Source organism: Hibiscus syriacus, unplaced genomic scaffold, assembly GCF_006381635.1.
Source record: "Hibiscus syriacus cultivar Baekdansim isolate YM2019G1 unplaced genomic scaffold, ASM638163v2 tig00110839_pilon, whole genome shotgun sequence".
Lineage (NCBI taxonomy): Eukaryota > Viridiplantae > Streptophyta > Magnoliopsida > Malvales > Malvaceae > Hibiscus > Hibiscus syriacus.
Window position 1 is genome coordinate 289,010 of NW_024062886.1, and position 21,357 is coordinate 310,366.

At 32.7% G+C, this 21,357-nt stretch overlaps 1 pseudogene; it reads right to left on the reverse strand.

The window, feature by feature from the left end:
* Window positions 1-951: 951 nt before the first annotated feature.
* The window catches only part of LOC120143204, a 29,171-nt pseudogene continuing 8,765 nt past the window's right edge, over window positions 952-21,357 (reverse strand).

The following is a 21,357-nucleotide window of genomic DNA, read 5'->3' on the forward strand; positions in this document are numbered from 1 at the left end:
TTGTTTGTGTTTGATAACTTTACATTTAGTAGTGTTTTGCATCTCATTTAGTAGTGTTTGTGTAGACTGAAAGGTCATAGGGATCGACAAGCTACAGCAATGAATTGCTATTGTTGTATGAAGGCCGAAAGAGCTTATACCAATCATGATCATGAGACGTGTTTTCATTTAGTAGTTCTTTGTTTCTTCTTGTTAAACACTTTTTTCGATGTATATATTTAATATTTCTTATTTTTGGCTCGTGACTTGCATGGTTTTACCATCGAGAAAGGGAAACTCCTAGATGCTATGCTGATTGTCAATGCAAAACTTAGCGCATCATTGAGATTGGTATCATTATAGAATTCCAACTTAAATGATTAAGAAACAATGAAAATGTACCATTATTACAAAAACAAAAGAGGAAAGGCTAGGAGAGAATACCAGGATTGGTGCTCTGAGACCATCTTCAATCATGGCAATAACATCATCTTCTCTGGTGGGTCTCAAGGCTTCAAGCCATTCTTGAAGCTGAAAAGGAAGAAAAAAAACCAAAGCAAAGGTAGAATCCGAAAAGAAACAAGAAACAGTGTAAGGGAGTCAAACAGAGAGAGTCAAACGACCAGTCTCCCGTGCCAAGTTAAATGACTAACCGCCAGATCAACATTTTGCCACTCCTAATAACGATTGTTAACTATAAATGACAGATTTGTTACAAGTCGATAACATTAGTGACGAAATCATTAGTTTTAAAACATTAGTGGAGAAAAGACAAACTTAATCAAATATAAGTAACCATTTATTTAACTTACGCAAAATAAAACTTTTCATTAGCATAAACAACAATTATTTAACTACATACCAAAGTGTTCATACGGACAGGGAAAAATAAGATTGTACCATCTCTACAAAGCCATGCATTTTAACAAGAAAACCTTATGTAAGTTCCAATGGCTTTTGAGTTTCCACCCTCGTCTAAGATTTTCTGCCCCAACCTCTTCACAGATCAGAGCCATCAACAAAAAACGAAACAAGACCACACAACAGCATAACATATGAATAATTCCGGCAGAGGTGGTAGCTCAGCAGCTATTATTGTATAAATGGAACTCCATTTTCTTTCAACTCACACCAACTTCAGACTTTCTTGCAGGTTGGGTTTTGGTTGAGAATGTGTTGCACTTGTCCCATCAAAATACGAGCTGGCCAATTGATCCACTGTTGGTGGGTGAGACAGACTAGAGCTTGAGTACAAGGCCGATAGGGAAGTGGTCACTACCGACGACATCAGGGAGAATGTAGGAATCATGAACGTCATCAGCTATGGCTTCTGAGACTTGGACGTAGTCAAGCCTCCATCCTGTTCCGAGAAATAAATATTTTAACCAAGTAGGTGATGGAAGCTGATCACCAGTAACGGTTACATTAATCGCACTACAAATACTTTGTAATGTTTAGAAGTACAAGACAAACATTCAAGTCATAAATACTTGAAATTACCTCATATAGGTGAAAAAAGTGACATAAAAATAATCTTATAAGTGAAGAAAGCTTGAAGAATATGAGGGTAATATAGGATATCTTACCTTTGTTAGTTTTTCGCCCACCATGCCGATAACCCCAATAAGTATACCCGACAACACCCGGATGCTGCTTTCTAAAGGTGTCAACAAAGCCCCTGGATAAGAAGTTTGTGACAAAAGATTGCCTTTCTTCAATTGTAAACCCAGCACTTCTTTTGTTTCCCTATGTTAAAAATTTTCAAACTATTACGACACTTCAATTTAAAAAATAGTTGCAGCTCCGATTTGCAATAGGCATAGCAAGCATTATGATACAGTTATAGATGAGGCTAAATTTAACATATCTTAGACACGCCTGAATCCTGATGCATTGAACCTTACTAAACTGTTATGATCACCAAAATCAACCTTATTAATCAGGCACTAGCTCCGTAGTCATAAGACAAGCAACTTGTAATGGTAGTCAATAAAATATTTGCTTACATGGGCTAGCTAGGCAACTAGTCAAATAAAATAAAAGTATACTGGAAACATCAAAATCTTGATCGACTTACAGCTGGATTATAAATGTCTATCTCTTCGTCTGCACAATTCAAATCCCCCGTCAAAATGACTGGCTTTGCCTTTTCCAATTCCTGCATCATACAAAGGAAGTAGCCGAAGAAGCATCAAACCTCCAAACAAGGGAAAGTAAAAAAAAATGTTGCAAAAACAGTTTTGGTTCTATATGAAAGAATTGACAGAAACTCCCTTTAAAGATAATTACAAATTTACTATAGCTACAATATGGCAATAAGGAGCTGTCCTATTATATATAGTATATGACATGCAAAACAGGAGGGGCTGGATAGGAAGGGAGAAAGACAAGGCAAAGAGAGACTGGAGATTTGAGAAAAAAACACAGGGAAATAGAGGTTCTAATGGACAGAAAATTAAGAGGAATGATAGTGAAAAAGATAAGGACATAAGTCTCAGCGGTATGCAATTGTGTGTTAGCATGTGCCAAAGTAATCTGAAATTACCGCAGGCACTTAACTACACTAAAAAAGCGAACATATTCAATGCAAAGACTTAAAATACCTAGAGAATTAATAAAATCAAAAAAAAAAACTGCAAAGATGACTCAGAATTTAGTTAAAGATCTAGCTTGGAAAGGGTGATAGGATACAGCAGAAAGACTTGTATAATTAACAAATGAACAAAATACAATTACTAACAAGGAATGAACATAGAAAAAGACAACAATTTGTTTCATACTTATCCAAATGTACAAGTGACATGTCAAAAGTTACTACAATTAGGGAGAAGGGGACATGAACTCAACTCCTTGAGCAGGAAGATACATGCATGCGCCAACTTCTGAGCCAAATGCTAGGGTAAATCAAAATATATTCACAGGACAATTTATACCTAATATGAATAACGAGTGAAAGGATGTAGATGAGAAAGCAAGATGGGGGAGAGGGTGTTCTTTAAACTTGCCAGTATAGATCGAAAATTGGAAAACAAAAAATAATTAAATAAGTAGAAGAAAAATTAAGGGGTAAATGAAATAGGTGAAACGTAAGCATGCTTACTTTTATATAATTGCTAAGAGATGGATCCAATTCTGCAGTTCTATATGTCTGGAATAGAAATAAAATGCTTCAGTCTAATAGTTGAAAAATCAAGTATAAAAATGAAAAACTTCAAAAAAGTTGGCAAGTAAAATAGGAAAAGTGATTAAGCCCATTACCAGCCTTCTCAAGCCATCCCCAGAATTGGGAACATAGACGCTTGACAAATAAAAAGAGTCGAACTCTGCAGTCACAACCCGTCCTTCAGTATCATGATCTGATATGCCTATGCCATATCTGACTGAAAGTGGCTTTATCTGTCAGAAAACTGCTAACTTTTAACAAGCAAACTAAAAACCAGAAAGGAAATGAAAGCAATCTTGATAGTTGATACTTGAATTTGAAAGGTCAAGGTCCTCAAAACTGTACAAGGAAAGATTAAGATTGAAATGACTTCCATTGATTAAGGCTTGCTAAATGGATAAAATCAAGTTTGATTACTCTTCACCTTTCAGATAGCTTCCTGCATTCTGTTTTAAAGTCTCATTTCATCATTTGAGTCTGAAGGGCATGTATGTACAAAAAAATTTGAAATTGTATTCTTTATAGCAGTCTGCTAAATACATTGGCAATGTTTCAATGGTTTAATGTACAAGACAATAATTTTCAAACTTAAAGAATATATTGCAAAACTATGAAACCAGAGTATTACGTTAACAGATAAAATCCAACTGAAGCTAATGTAAGAACAACCTTGTTTGACATAGTGCCACTAGATCCTAATGTAATACAAGGTAGGTATATAAAATGGTGGTATAATTTTTGTGCAAAAGTGAAAAATATTAAGGACCACATCTAAGATAAGCCACTTTGAATCCCCAAAAGAACTGGCATACCCGAGATATTATTGCAGTGCCAGAATAACCAAGTTTTGCATTGCTGTAAGTCCAGAAGCTATTCTCGTATCCTTCTATGAGAGACTATTTGATTGACTCAACATCTTTCTCCTGTTCCAAGATTATATTGTACACTCAGAATATCAAGAATTTTAACACGTCATTACTTAAATTGCTATGTAAATAAATAAATAATCTCAAAAGGACATGCAAATTAATAGTCAATCCAGCAGTCTCAAACACACAAGCACAATGCAAAAAAATATTTAATGGCTGAATCTAAGGGCAGAATTTTCTCTTCGAAAGAAATAAATGTTCTCCCACTTATCTCGGAAGGTAGTGCATCCATGACCAAACCAATCTTTCTGAGCTTGTCATCATAGGAACACTAAGAGAAGAAAGCTAGTATTACCTGGCCAGATTGGGTTAATGTAAAAAAAAAAAAACAGAGAGAGAAAAATAGACGTACTTAACTATTTAGTTGAGAAGGTTTGCTCATTCTAAGTGATACTAGGAAATACTAGCTTTGGTTTTCCGAGATTGGCTAATTCTAGGAAGTAAGGTAATTTAGTCTGGGCTGTCTTGGAAAATTGTAATGGTGTGGTCACTATTCTCTAGTTTGTAATCCTGGGGGCGGCTTATACCCATTCTTTTCATACGCAAATTAATAATCTCAAAAGGTCTCGTTAAAATTAATAGTCGGTCTACCTCTTTGGTTTTCTGACAATTATGAAGGGATTTTTTAACGAGACCTCCAATTCTTATAAAAAAATGCTTTCTAACCAATTAAAATTAGAAGTCGCACTGCAACTTGACTCAAATGCGTATGAAAATGAGTCTTAGGTGTCAAATAGAATCAATGGGCAAGAAAAACCCCAAGGCTACAGCTAAAGTCAATGGGGAAAAAATTAAGTATCGAACATAACAATCAGAAATGTATAACACCTAACAAAAGGAAGAATATCTTAGCAACCCCTTTAGAATTTATCCACTATTGCTGTAACTATGTTTGGATATAGCAATTAAAGGTGCAAGTGTCGAATCAAGTGCTACAATAGAGAAAACCTAGTTATAAAATAATGCAGAGATCATAGTAACAAAGAGACTTTTCAAAGGAACTATTGATACCATATTGAAATTTTCTTAGCAACAGAATGATAAATTTATATACATGCCTGAAGTTTAGTTTCTTGCAAACACAAAATATCAAAGTTTTCAATTTTGGCAAGTTCCAGAGCAGAAAATCCCTCTAGTTTCAGCAATGCTCTGATCCCATTGACATTCCAAGATAGAATCTTAATTAACTTTGTATTCTCCTTAGGAGGTGTTTGTCTCATAGTTCTAGGATTATATGCTGTCCACCCTTTTTGTGGCTTCTTATGGGCCAAAATAGTCCATGGTTCGCATTGATTCACAGGAGTAACTCCATTTTCGGCACTAACATCTTTGCTATCAATGGCTAAAGGTTCTTTCCTCTTGTTAGAGAAGTCGTCCTACCCAGCCAAAATCAAATTTGAAACACAATAACCCATCCTTCTACTCAAATTAAAGTGAGAAAGGAATAGTTCTGTAAATAAGAACAGTATAAGCATTACTGCTGCAAATAAATAAATTTTCCGCAGTACCTGACGCACAAGTAGTTTTCTTCTGCTCGGTGGCAACAATTTTAGCATCAGCATCCACAGTTTTGCCCTTAATTTGCAACTGTTTTACAGTTTTCCTGCTCCGTTGAACCTTGGAAACCTTAGAAATGTTGTTAACATCTTGGACTTGGCCCTCTACTGATTTTGTCTCCATCATCATAGATATTTTTGTATCAGAACCAGAGGGATCTAGTTTATCTTCCAAAAGAGAACTTTCACCTGCAGTTGTAAAGAATTTCCGAGATAAGGAAAAGGGAGGCTTGGAAGAACAGCTAATTTTTTTAACATTAAAAAAATAATATTAATTTTCTTATGCATGCTGTTAGTGTTTGCATCTTTCATATGAAGAATTGAACATTGAAACACATATTAAATCTCAACTTCCATAGAAAATTGCATACCATCTATTTCCTTGGCCAAATAGGACTGTAAATCAGATACAAGCTCACGTTTCAAACCTTTGGAAGGGATCCCGGCGGTCCTATCAATTAAAAGTAGTTATAACAACTTTCAATAAAACAAATATAAATTACTGTTTTCAAGGATCATTAAAACCCCTAAACAAGTTTCAAACGAAGTCAATATTACATATTTCATAACTAGTTTTGAATGGAACGAAAAATAAAATAAAATAAAATAAATAAACTAGTCAAGTTTTTCACATGAACTATTACAGCACATAAGCTTCATATTTGTAAAAAAAATCTTTCTGAAACAACATGAAACGGTAGCAGATAAAGCATAAAGTCTTTTTTCCCTAGATAAAACATGCATAACCAACTGACAATACATAATTTAGAATGCAAAAACATCAATCAGAGGCACAACATCACATGTTTTTATATGTTAAACCCTAGAAATTTGTTCTTTACCTCAATGCAGTTCTGAGTTGTTGAACTGTCATTGCCTCGATTTTGCCTGGACCATCCTTGATATCCTGCAACTCAGCCAAATCTACATCTAACTTCCTTAATTGCCATCAAAATATATAACAAAAAATAATAATAATAATAAAACGAATACCCTTTAACTCAAAATAGGATATTACGGAATACATTACCCATTAATCCTTTTGACTAGTTTAACTTTACTACACTTGCTAATTTAGTTTTCTAACCACTTTTATTTAAACCCACAATGAAAGTTAAGCAAAGCAAATTCATATGAAGTTAAAAGAATAAACCTCAAGAAGCTGGCTATTAGAAATGGGGTTGTCGTAGTCTGTCGCTTCGTTGAGCTTTTTATCAAAGTTTTGGTCGGAAATGGAGGATGAATTCGAAAAGCTTCTTCTCTTAGAAACCATTACTTTGCCTCTTAAGAGAGCCAATCTTTCAATACCCAAATTCCTAGGGACCACTGCAAAGCTACACCTTGTTCTGTCAGTTTAAATTTCTAAAAGGGAAAATTAATCAGAGACAAAAAATAAACTCGAATGATTGACTAGTTCTAAAACCTAGTTGCAATGCTTGGTTCATCTATGGAACCCAATTTCAGAGGATGGTGAGAGTGGGATAGGTTAAGCAGACGAGAAGCGCAGGTTAGCAATTAAACCGCCAAAATATGCTCGTCTTTTCGTGTTTGGTCCTCAAAAAATATATAGGAGAGTATTTATAACATTATAAAAATTATTCAAAACATGAACTAAATTCTCTTAATAGTTAATGAATAATTATTATTCATAAAGATAATGAGTTTGTATATATAGTTTATAGGAGTGTTTAAATATTTATTGTCAAATATTTAAAAATATTTCGAACATATATTATCTTATAATCATTTTATATTATTAAAAATTGTTATGTCAAGTAAAAAATATCTTAATAGTCATTAGATTATTGGGACTTATTCTATTTTAATTATCAAACTAAAAATCTTTCAATTTGATCATTGATCATTAATTGATAACGACATTGATAGTTTATAAATTAGTATAATAATATTTAGTTATTAATATTTAGTCATTTTGATAATTTGATCTTAAATATATTTGCATGGAGCATTCGTTCTTAGTAACTTCGTCAATGGTGCAACAATAATAGAAAATCCATCGACGAGCCTATGATAATATCTAACTAACCCTAGGTTTGAGTCCTTATGAATGCAAAAAATTATATTGGGAGACTCACTCATCAAAACTAGGTGTATAATCCGGGTCGATCCAGATTAATTAGGACGAAACCCTAGAACTAGATGACAACAAAAAAAAATTCCAACTAACTCTAAGAAACTTTGAATCTCATAAACGTTCCTAGGCTACCTCTATTCTACATTAGTATTAATCTTCTTCGAATCAACACAGATACCCTTTGTTATTACCACGTGTCTTAGGGACATTATTCTTTTCGAACATAATTCACATTTACTCAATTTCGCATATAGTTTCTTCTTAAGAAGAATTTATAGAATAGTTCTCGGATGTTTATCATGTTCAGTATCAAGTTTAGAATAAATCAAAATATTATCGATAAATACCACGACAAAATTAATTTAAAATTGTTGAAACACCTTGTTCATCAAATCCACAAATACAACAAGAGCATTAGCCAATTCAAATGGAATAACTAAGAACATGCAATGGCCATACCAGGTCTTAAAGGTGACTTAGGGACATCTGAATCCCTCACTTTCAGTGGTAATATTCCGATCTCATGTCAATATTAGGAAACATAATAACTCTTTTGAACTATTAAAATATATCATTAATTCTTGACAATAAATATTTATTCTTGATAATTAGTTTGTTAAGGTAACAATAGTCGACACATAATCTAAATGTTTCATCCTTTTTCTTCGCAAATAGAACAAAAGCTCTCCAAAGTGACATATTGGATTGTATGAAACCTTCAATTTAAAAGCTTCTAAATTTTAACATTAAGGTTATTTAATTCCTTTAGTGTCGTGCAATACGGTGCAGTATCATGATAAACCTTAATCTTGACTTCTCAATCAAGATATAGCTCAGATAACTCCTTATCATTTCTAAGAATAAGAGGATTACCTCTTAGAGCAATGGATCTTCCTGAGGTATAGATGGGTTACCTCCAAACGTAAGTTTATCGAGTTATGATATATTTTGTAGAATCATCATCGAGCTACCTTCAACATTGATACCAGTGCATGGCAACATAAGTTTATCAAGATTAACTATAACTATTAATCTAGCAAATTTTCACACTCATCTGCTGTCAAATAGCAACGGGGTATCACACATGATCCCAGTATAAGCACCTTTTGCGTAATTACTTTCTAATTCAAATTTAACAAGATAATAATCACTGTGAAGGTCTACCAGTTGAAGACATTAATCATCTATTTCATGTTATGATCAATCGAATGATGAACAAAATTTAAAAATGGAACGATAGGATATGGATCACTCTTATCAATCACAACATCATTGTGAAGTATCATGTCCTCCTCATTGAAACTCGGGTTAACATAGCCACGTAAGTCTTAGTAACCACTTTTTTCGAATTTAATCCACCAACAAGTCCTATTCGCAGTAGACTATTATAGGGAGCAGGGTGAAAGATTGCTCAGGGGCCCTATTTTTTTTTTTATAAGGGTTGTAATATTTTAATCATAATTTTTATTTCTATAATTGGGACATATAATTTTTTTTTATAATTGCGGCCTTTTATTTTTATAATTGAGGCTCCTAATTTTTTTAATCTCACTTTTTATCTTTATAATTGAAGCACTTAATTTTTTTTAATCTCACTTTTTACCATTATAATTGAGGCCCCTAATTTTTTCAATCTCACTTTCTACCTTTATAATTGAAGCCTTTAATTTTTTCAATTCCACTTTTTACCTTTATAATTGAGGCCTCTAATTTTTTCAATCTCGCATTCTACCTTTATAATTGAAGTTCCTAATTTTTTTAATCTCGCATTTTAAATTTATAATTGAAACCTCTAATTTTTCCAATATCACTTTTACCTTTATAATTGAGGTCCCTAATTTTTTTCAATTTTACTTTCTACATTTATAATTGAAGCCCCTAATTTTTTTTAATCTCATTTTTTACCTTTATAATTGAGGTATCTAATTTTTTCAACCCAAAAATTTTACTTTTATAATTTAGGCCCCTTATTTAAACTTTTCTAAGATTTATTAATTATTTTTAGTGGGAGATTGTTGAAAGTCAAGCCAGCCACTTTCGGTGTATTAATGCACCGAATGACAATTGTCAAAAAGGGTTGTATTTTTGTTAAATTTTGGACAATGGTAAAATCATAATTTAGTCATTGTACTTTAGGGTATTTATAAGATTAGTCCTTAAGCTTCAACTATAAAATACCCTAGCTCATTTAGCTTCAAAATCATCCCAAATCATTCTAGTTTTCTCCCGATACTAGAGAATTTAGAGAGTTTCTTGAGAGTTGTTTTCTCCTTTTTATCAAGAGAGAATTATCATTATTTTCTCCTTGTTAGATTGAGAGAGGTTGTAATTTATATTTTCTCATAGTGAGATTCTTCTACCGTTGCCCGTGGTTTTTACCCTATATTATTTAGGGATTTTCCACGTAAATTTTGTGTCTTCTTTATCTTCATTTTTATTTTCTCAAATTATCAGTTGCGATTTTGCTCTATCCGATAGCCGTCTTCCGCAACAATTGGTATCCGAGCCGGATTTGAGTGTGCAATATCTGCTTATTGTCTTTGTGGTTGCCACCAAAAGGTGGATCCTCCAACATAAGAAAGTAAGAATGTATTACACATTCTTTGAAGGTTCCAGAGAACTATTCACGATAGTGAAATAATGGGAGCTATCCATAATAGAAGCTATGACAACGGAATTTGATATTGAAAAATTCAATGGGAGAAATTTCTCATTGTGGAAATTGAAGATGAATGTTATCCTGAGGAAAGACAGTTGTCTAGTAGCTATCAGTGAAAGGCCGGTAGATTTCACAGATGACAACAAATGGATCGAAATTGACGGGAATGCTATGGCAAACTTTCATCTAGCATTAGTAGATAAAGTATTGTCAAGCATAGAGGAAAAGAAGACAGCTAAGGAGATATGATATCATCTCACCAAATTGTACGAGGCCACATCGTTGCACAATAAAAGGAAATTGTACACTCTCTGTATGCCAGAATCTACTTTAGTGACGGAGCATTTAAACATACTGAACACTTTATTTTCTTAGCTTACATCCTTAAGATGTACAATAGGAGAATAAGAACGGGCTGAACTTCTACTTCAAAGTCTACCTGATTCATATGATCAACTCATCATCAACTTGACAAACAATAATGTCACCAGTCTAGTCTTCGATGACGTTGCAGCTGTTTTTCTATAAGAAGAAAATCGGTGCAAGAACAAGGAAGACGGACAAGTAAATCTGCAACAAGCAGAAGCGTTGACAACGATGAGAGGGAGATCGATAGAATGTGGCCAAAGTAGCAGTCACAAACATGGTAGATCGAAGTCGAGAAGAAAAAAGAATTTAAAATTCTACAACTGTGAAAAGAAGGGTCACTTGAAGAAGGATTGTTGGAGTCTAAATAAAAACTCCAATCCACAAGGCAATACCGCAAACACTTCAAATGATGGAGATGCTCTATGTTGTGAAGCGTCAACCACCGTGGAAGGCATAAAAAGATTTGCAGATATATGGCTCATTGATTCGCGAGCAACATATCACATGACCTCAAGAAGAGAATGGTTCTATCATTATGAACCTGCCTCAGGAGGATCTGTGTATAGTTGCAATGATCATGCCTTAGAGATCGTTGGCATGGGGACATCAAATTGAAGATGTATGATGGAACAACTAAAGTTGTTCGAGATGTGCGGCACGTGAAAGGCCTGAAGAAAAATTTATTATCTTACGGATTATTGGATAATAATGAAAGCAAGATTGAAACACGGAAAGGAATCATGAAGGTGTTACGTGGAGCACTTGTGGTGCTGAAAGGCGAAAAGATAGCTGCAAACTTGTACATGCTGAAGGGAGACACTTTGGTAGAAGCATAAACCTCTGTTGTCTCATGTAGTTCAGATTCTACAATGATATGACATCAGAAACTTGGACACATGTCAGAACAAGGAATGAAAGTCCTTGTGGAGCAAAAGCTACTTCCAGGCTTAACAAATGTATCACCTACTTTGTGTGAGCATTGCATAACAAGTAAGCAGCACCGATTGAAATTCAACACATCAAATTCTAGAGCCAAAAGTGTTCTAGAATTGGTTCACTCTGACGTATGGCAAGCACCAGTTACATCCCTAGGTGGAGCAAAATACTTTATCTCATTTATTGATGACTACTCCATGAGATGTTGGGTGTACCTTATTAAGAAGAAGTCAGATGTGTTTTCAACTTTCAAAAACTTTAAAGCGCGGGTGGAACTTGATTCTGGAAATAAGATCAAGTGTTTCATAATAGATAATGGAGGAGAATATACAAACGAAGAATTTGATGACTTTTGCATGAAATAAGGCATTAAAAGATAGTTCACAGTGGCAAACACTCCTAAAAAAATGAAGTGGCAGAGCAGATGAACAAAACCTTGTTAGAAAGAACAAGAGCAATATTGAGGGATGCAAGCCTAGAAAAATCATTCTGGGAAGAAGCAGTCAATACCGTCTGTTATTTGGTGAATCGAGCTCCATCAACTGCAATAGAGATGAAGACACCAATGAAGATGTGGACTGGTAAATCAACTAATTATTCGAACCTCCATGTATTTGGAAGTATTGTGTATGTGATGTACAACTCCCAAGAAATTTCAAAGTTGGATCCAAAATCCAGGAAATGCAAATTCTTGGGGTATGCTAATGGTGTAAAGGGGTATCACTTGTGGGATCCCACTGTCCGCAAAGTGATCATCAACAGGGATGTTATCTTTGTAGAAGATAAACTACAAAGAAAAGAAGACGATGATAGCGCTGAAAAGTCAGAGACTACACAGATACATGTGGAAAAAGAGTTTGAACAAGGAGATTCTTCTGAAGCAAAACCATCACATGATGAACAACCAGAGAGTTCTGAAGCTTCAACAACTCGTCAATCAGATCGTGTGAGAAGACGTCCAAATTGGCACTCATATTATGTTATAGAAGGAAATGTTGCATATTACCTTTTAACAGAGGACGGTGAGCCATCAACATACCAGGAGGAAATAAACAACTCAGATGCTTCACTATGGATGATGTCAATGCAAGAATAAATCGAAGCCCTTCATAAAAATAATACATGGGACCTTGTGCCACTACCACAAGGAAAGAAGACAATTGGCAACAAATGAGTCTTCAAAATCAAGCGGAATGGTGAGGATCAAGTTGAGAGGTATCGTGCAAGACTTGTGGTTAAAGGATATGCTCAAAAAAAAGGTATTGATTTCAATGAAATCTTTTCTCCTGTGGTTCGACTAACAATAGTTCGAGTAGTCTTGGCAATGTGTGCTACATTGAACTTACTTCTAGAGCAGCTAGATGTTAAAACAACTTTTCTTCATGGAAATATTGAAGAAGAGATTTATATGCTCCAGCCTGAAGGTTTTGAAGAAAAAGAAAAGAAGAACTTGGTTTGCAGGTTGAACAAATCTTTGTATGGTCTAAAGCAGGCGCAGAGGTGCTGGTATAAGAGATTTGATTCTTTCATTATGTGCCTTGGATACAACATACTTAATGCAGACCCTCGTGCTTATTTCAAGAGGTCTGGTGATAACGATTTTGTTATATTGTTGTTGTATGTAGATGACATGTTGGTTGTAGGACCCAACAAAGATCATATTGAAGAATTGAAGGCACAAGTGGTTAGGAAATTTGAAATGAAGGACTTGGGATCAGCAAACAAGATTCTAAGGTTACAAATTCACCGACACATAAGTAACAGGAAGATTTGGCTTTCACAAAAGAATTATTTGAAGAAGATCTTGTCAAGATTCAACATGCAAGATTGTAAGTCAATTTCTACCCCTCTTCCTATTAACTTCAAATTATCCTCCAGTATGAGTCCTAGCAGTGAAGAAGAGAGGATGGAGATGTCTCGAGTACCGTATGCATAAGCAGTGGGAAGTTTAATATTCGCTATGATATGCACAAGATCAGACATTGCACAAGCAGTGGGAGTGGTTAGTCTGTACATGGCGAATCCAGGCAAAGAGCATTGGAATATAGTAAAAAGGATCCTAAGATACATCAAAGAGACCTCAAATGTTGCATTATGTTACGGAGGATCAAACTTAGTAATCATTGGGCATGTAGATTATGATTATGCAGAGAATTTGGATAAAAGTAAATCTACTACATGATATGTGTTCAAAGTTGTCGGTGGAGCTGTAAGCTGGGTTTCAAAATTGCAGTCAGTTGTGGCTACATCAACAACAGAGGCAGAATATGTAGCAGCTACACAAGCCAGTAAAGAAGCAATTTGGTTGAAGATGCTATTAGAGGAGCTTGGGCACAATCAAGAGTATGTCTCTCTGTTTTGTGACAGTCAAAGCACCTTGCATCTAGCAAGGAATCCAACATTTCATTCAAGGACAAAGCACATACGAGTTTAGTACCATTTCATTCATGAAAAGGTAGAAGAATGCACGGTAGATATACAGAAGAACCATACCAAAGACAACATAGCAGATTTCATAACGAAGGCGATCAATACCGATAAATTTACTTGGCGTCAATCCTCTTGTGGCATGTCAGAGACGTAAGCAGCATGATAGTACAAGGTAGAAAGAATGGTGTGAATATATGATTGTTCCAATCAAATCTTCAAGTGGGAGATTGTTGAAAGTCAAGCCAACCACTTTCGGTGCATTAATGCACCGAATGGAAATTGTCAAAATGCGTTGTATTTTTGTTGAATTTTGGACAATGGTAAAATCATAATTTAGTCAATGTACTTTAGGATATTTATAAGATTAGTCCTTAAGCTTCAACTATAAATACCCTAGCTCATTTAGCTTTAAAACCATCCCAAATCATTCTAGCTTTCTCCCGATACTAGAGAATTTAGAGAGTTTTTGAGAGTTGTTTTCTCCTTTTTATCAAGAGAGAATTATCATTGTTTTCTCCTTGTTAGATTGAGAGAGGTTATAATTCATATTTTCTCATACTGAGATTTTTCTATCGTTGCCCGTGGTTTTTACCCTATATTGTTTAGAGGTTTTCCACGTAAATTTTGTGTCTTCTTTATCTTATTTTTATTTTCTCAAATTATCAGTTACGATTTTGCTTTATCCAATAGCCGTCTTCCGCTACATGTTCGGGCCTCAAAAATATCCGTCTAGTAGCCATTATGTATCCCACTACTGTGTCAGGGAGCCTTTCGAAGCCTAGCACTCGAGGATATCGCTTCACCATCATTCAACACTTGTTTTCCACCATCAACGACCATATTCTGATTCCTACCTAACATGCTTTAGGCCACCACCGCCAACGGCCCCCTCGAACGTTCAAATACAGGCGACACACGAGTTCTAGCAGCTACAGACACTTACGGCTGTGAAAGTATGTCGTAGAAAGAAAAAATAATAACCACCAAAACCAGCAAGGGATGAGACAAAACAAGGAGAGAGCCACATTTAGTAGAGGTCTGCGTGAAAAGAGGACACTGCACGCATTAAAAGATTATGTTTGTTAGAATTGTAACCAACTACATATATAAGCTAAGGAATATGTACGTAAGGGATTATGCAAACAATTATATATTATTTCTTTATCTTCTCTAAATTCTTGTTTTCTTCCGTCATTTTGCAGGAAGCTATCCTAATAAATGGTGCTTTCGTTGAGAGACTCGACATGTTGACAAATTGCATAATCAATCTGAATGTTACAAGATACATCTACATGGCATGAGCAGATTTTGACCACCCTTCAATCCAGTGCACAAGAACAAAAACAGGCGTTGGATGAACAGAAGCGAGTGGCTGAAACGAATCAAAAGACTCATGAGGATGTTGTAAGACAGATAGCGACAATAACAAATCACCTTGGATAGACCAGCAAGATGGGTAATGAGATTGGGGGATTTGGAGAGATTCAAGCTATTAGGGGGAAAGCTAGAATCAAGGAAGAAATGAAGGATGCATTTTCGTTTCCTCCAAAATCGACTTACGTCGAACTACAATTATTTACTGGAAAGGATCCTTAAGAGTGGGTAACTTCTTCCCATGATTTTTTTTTTAAATTTTATGATTTTTTTTTAATTTTGGATGGTCATGATGATCAAGTAAAATCGGGTACATGTCAAGTCAGGTAATTTGATTGTTTGACTATGATCATTTCAGGTACATGTCAAATCAGTTTAGGTCATTTTCAAGTTGATTTGACATCAGACTCAGATCGGGTTCAGGTTTGGTCATTTTTAGTTCGGATAGATGTCAGTTCAGGTCAAAACAGTTTAGATTCGAAGCAGATAAAGACCAGGTTAATTCAAGTTCTGGTGGACTTCATTCGGATCTCATTCAAATCGGGTCACATCATTGACAGATAAAGTTTAGGTCGGATGTCTACCGAATACGAATTGAGTTCAGGTTGAGTCGTTTTTATTTTTGGATTAATTATTTTGTCATCTTTCGTGATTGTTAAATTGCAAGTTGTCATTGTATATGATTTCGAGTAAATTACAAAAAAATCATGGATCAATTTTGTAAAAAATATAAATTTAAGGACAAAATTGAAGAAATGTAAAATTACAAATAAAATTTTAAAATATAAATTAAACAACACACATAGGTAAGAGACCAAATTGAAATAAGTTTAAAATGTGAGGTTTAAATTAATATAAAAAGGATTAAATTATATCTTTTTAAAAAGTTATGTGCCAGTTACAAAAATATAAATAACAATTATCAATAGGCCAAATGAAGATGTAAATATAAAATTAAAAGTGGAAGACTTAAAATTGAAATAAATTAAAAAACACAAAAGGATGAAATTGAAATAAATGTAAAATGTGAAGAAATAATGAAAAATATAGTAAATTACATTCATTTAAAAAATTGAAAAAAATTATTATATATATAAAGACAAATATATAATATATAAGATTTATGTATATAGTTTATATATATATATATATATATATATATATTTATTAAGTACATATATATTACTATATAAATAGTTTACATTAAAAATTATATAGTTTATATATAAGCTGTAAAATTTATTAATGAACTATGTGTAAACAATATATAAATTATATAAAGTATATAATTTATAATATAATATAAGTTTATATTATATTATAAACTATATAATTATTATAAGGTATATATAAATTATATTTATATGAACTATATATATAAACTATGTATATAAACTATATATGTATAAACCATAAAAAATATATAATTTATAAACTATAATTTATATTAATATAGTATAAACCCTAAATCGTAAACTTTAAACCCTAAACGTTATAAATTATATATGTATAAACACAGTTGATAATTCATATATAGTTTATATAAACAATAGTTTATATAAATTATATATGTAACATTAACCTATAGTCTATAAACAATAGTTAATATATGTAACCTATTGTATATGTATACATATAAACTATATATGTAACTTAAAGTACATGTATGTATAAACTGTGTATAGTATATATAAACTATATATATATATAACCTATAGTATATGTATATATACAATCTATTTATATGTTATATAAACTATATATATAACCTATGGTTTACAAACAATAGTTTATATTAGTGTACTATATAGTTTATAACTTATAGTATATAATTTACAACCTATAATTTATAATTTATAAACTATAATTTATATTAATGTACTATATAGTTTATATTAATGTTAATTATCTTAACTATAATTTATATTAATATAGTATATATAGTTTATAAATTATACTATATTAGATTAGTCTTTGATGGTGCACTAAGATTGATGACATGGCTTCATGAAAGCCATTAGATTAAATTTCCCATCCAAGGGACCATATACATTTGTGTTTTTTCACATGGATCCAAGAAATGGCTCCCCTTGGATCAAGGCTCATCAGGGGTGTAGATTTGTTGTGTTTCTTTTGTCTTGGATTGATGATGTGGAGTCCTCAAAAGATGAACCAAATTAAATGCTTCGTCTCTTTTTGAATTTAAAAGCAAACTTCCCCCTAAGGCAAAACCGGCGGCTAGAGCATTTATTTAGGGATTTTTATTTCTTTATTTATTATTTATATTTGTAAAAAGTACACGGGCTAATATTTGAGCCTTCGAAAAAAAATAATGTAATGAACTAGTTGTTGGGTTTTATTATTTAAAAGAAAAAAAATGGGCTAGCCTATTTAATATGGACTCACTAACATGCAAACTATATAGTACATATAGGCATGTAAATGAATCGAACGCACATGAACGAAGGTATGTTAATGTTCGTTCATTTAATAAATAAACGAATATAAACGAACACGAACATAAACGAACAAAATTTTTTTTGTTCATGTTCGTTTATTAATGAATATAACTTGTTCATGTTCGTTCATTTAATAAATAAACGAACATAAACGAACACGAACATAAACGAACACGAACATAAATGAACACGAACATAAACGTTGGAGACCCTACCTTCCATTTTTCTTTCATGAAAAATAGTCGACAATGCAAATCAACCAAATCTACAGTGATAAATAGCGTAAGAGTTTATTAGCAGTGATGAAATGTTTGAAGATATCAAATATTTCGATCGATCTTTTAAAGATATTAAATGATTCACACGACTTTAATTTAACGTTATAACATTTATCTTAGTGTTCCATTATTACATATGAACAATCATTTTTCGCTATTACACTCTTTTTCAGAAATTGCATAGAAACCTTTGTTTTGTTTTCTGGCAAATTCCATATATTTTTCTTTTTACTGATGCTCATATACTTCCGATTTTTACCTTTATCTTCCCATCTATTTCTAGAAAGAAGTATTATGTTTTCTTGAGTTTTAGATGTGAAGATACCCACAATAACTTTACATATCAACTATTAAGTTAAATAAAACAGAGAAAGAGATGAAAACGGACCTGTAAAACTTCATATTGCACTATAATATAACTTGTTTTGAATCTTTCAGAGATCGTCTCCACTCTCCAGTGAACAATAAGGTTTGGAGAAAAAAAGGGGAAAAATGAATATAAGTGCGAGGTGCCTCACAGGTTAACATATTAGATTTAATCTCCAAATAAAATTGGGTTAATTATGGAGTTGGTCATTAGAATATCAGATTAATATTTTTAAGATACTTACAAATTGGTCACCAAAATTGATTTAAGAAGATTGTGTTAAACATAAATGAATGAACATAAACGAACATAATCGAACGAACATAAACGAACATAACCAAACGAACATAACCGAACGTTCACGAACGTAAATGAACAAACGAGACCTATGTTCATGTTTGTTCATTTAATTAAACGAACAAAAAATCTTGTTCATGTTCGTTCATTTAATAAATAAACGCACATAAACGAATTTCCCGCCGCACGGTTCATGAACGGTTCGTTGAACGTTCAGTTCATTTACAGGCCTAAGTACATACTATGTAACATATATAATATGCAATATGTAACACACTAATCATGTTGAAACTGACATTTTTTTGAAATAGTTACTCATGTTAAATTATATTGGTAGCTTTAAAAGTTGTCCGTAATTTAATAATATTGTCAGCTATTTTGATACAAAAGTTCGATGAAGAAATTTCTGGTAGCAAAGTTAGACTTTTAGCCTTATAAAATTTTGGTTATAAGATTGAGAGCTTAAAAAACTGTTTTTTTTCTTCATTTTTATTGTATTCAACTTGAATAACTCAAATGTTATTCAAATTTTAGATCAAATGTTATTTAAATTATCATTATCAATTAAATTTATCTTTTATATTATGTTTTAGGTATGTTATAATTGTTAGATAATTTTTCTTTACAAAAATTAAATTGTATAATTTATATTTATATTTTAGAGAATTAATCACGTTTAATACCAATATTTATTTATTATCAAATTAATTATCATTTCATTGCCAAAATTATTTGTATTAATAATGTAAAACGTCAATATAAATTACAGAATAAATACTTACATTATTAATATTATTTATTCTTTACATAAATTAAACTATATACTTTACATAAATTAAACTATATTAATTTACATTTAATCATTGTTCAATGCCAATATTTTTATTAATCATGTTTTTTATAATTTACACTTAAATAATTCTATTAATTTTATTAAATAAATTTATATAATAAGTCTATTTATTAATTTAATTATCATAATAAATATTTTATTATAACATTTAAAAAATCATCATATTAATTTTTTAATTATATCATAAACTCATAATTTTATCAAAATCTTATAATTTCGTATATGGTAATATATAAGTCAGGTAAATGTCATATCAGATCAGGTCAATAACAAGTCGAATCATTTACAGGTCATGTTAAAAACATGCCAGGTTCATCACAGGTTGGGTAATACCAGTTATTTACCGTGTCAATATCGGGTTCGAGTTCATAGCAGTCGGATGCAGTTCGAGTTCATGTATCATTTTTTCGGTTTAATTCGGGTTCAGGTCGAGTGTAGGTCGGGTTCAGATCCACAATTTCCAGGTCCAACTCGGATTCAAGTAAACAACAGTTCCGACTCGAGTCGGTTTTGGATCGCTACAACGCAGGTTAAAAATAATTTTGACACGAATCGATTTCAGTCAGTTTTACAGGTCAAGTCAGTTTTTTACAGCCCTAGAGATCATCTAGTAGATGCGATAAAAAAAAGGGTTTGCACCCATGAAAATGGAATCACCAGAGGGATAATTGAATAAAATTATACGAACAATTACCGTTGAAGACTATCATAATAGATTTGAGGAGATGGCTCTGAAGACTACCCACCTGTCAGATTTGTTCATGACCCAATGTTTCAATGTTAGGTTAAAACCTGAAATCAAGAATGAAGTCCTCATACATCGACCCACAACCATGAATAAGGTTATTTCATTGTCCGATTGCAAGAAGCAAAAAGTGTTGAATCTAAAAGAGTACTAAACTGTGGGTTAGACCCAAAGCTTCCAGCACTTTTAACTACACCAATAACTTCGGGTAATGGGCAACGAGGAATGTTTGATAGAAACCTTCCCAGAGAATTAGGGATGAAAAATCCTAGTAAAGTTCATCTGCATCGTATTACTATAGTACAATGGTGAATCTAGAAATTAATAAATAGGGTCTAAAATTTAATACTATAGTACAATGGTGAATCTAGAAATTAAAAAATGACTATGCAAATTTTCTTATTTTTCCCTTTTTCCTATAACATTAAACTAAATTTTGTTATTTTTTAAAAATAATAGGTATGTAATTGCTCTCCACCTTGTCATACATCCACCCCTGCTGCTACAGTAGATCCCCAACTATTTCTACTAGATCATGGAACAGTAGATGGAGGAAAATGAGCTGTCTGAAGTTTGTGGGGGAAGCAGAGACCCAAGAAAAATAGGTGAGTGAATAGTTGTTGGTGTCCTTTAATGCACTTTCAGGCTATTATACCCCTAATACCTTGAGGGTGCGTTTGGTTCACGGAATATAAGATTACCAGTGGGAATGTAAGATTACCAAGGAATAGCATTACTGGGAATGTTGTATTTTGTGTTTGGTTGGCTTAGCAGGAATGTAAGATTACCGTGTTTGGTTAAAGGAATAAAAGATTATTGGAATGTATATTTGACCAAATTGTCCTAATTATATATTTTGTGTAATATT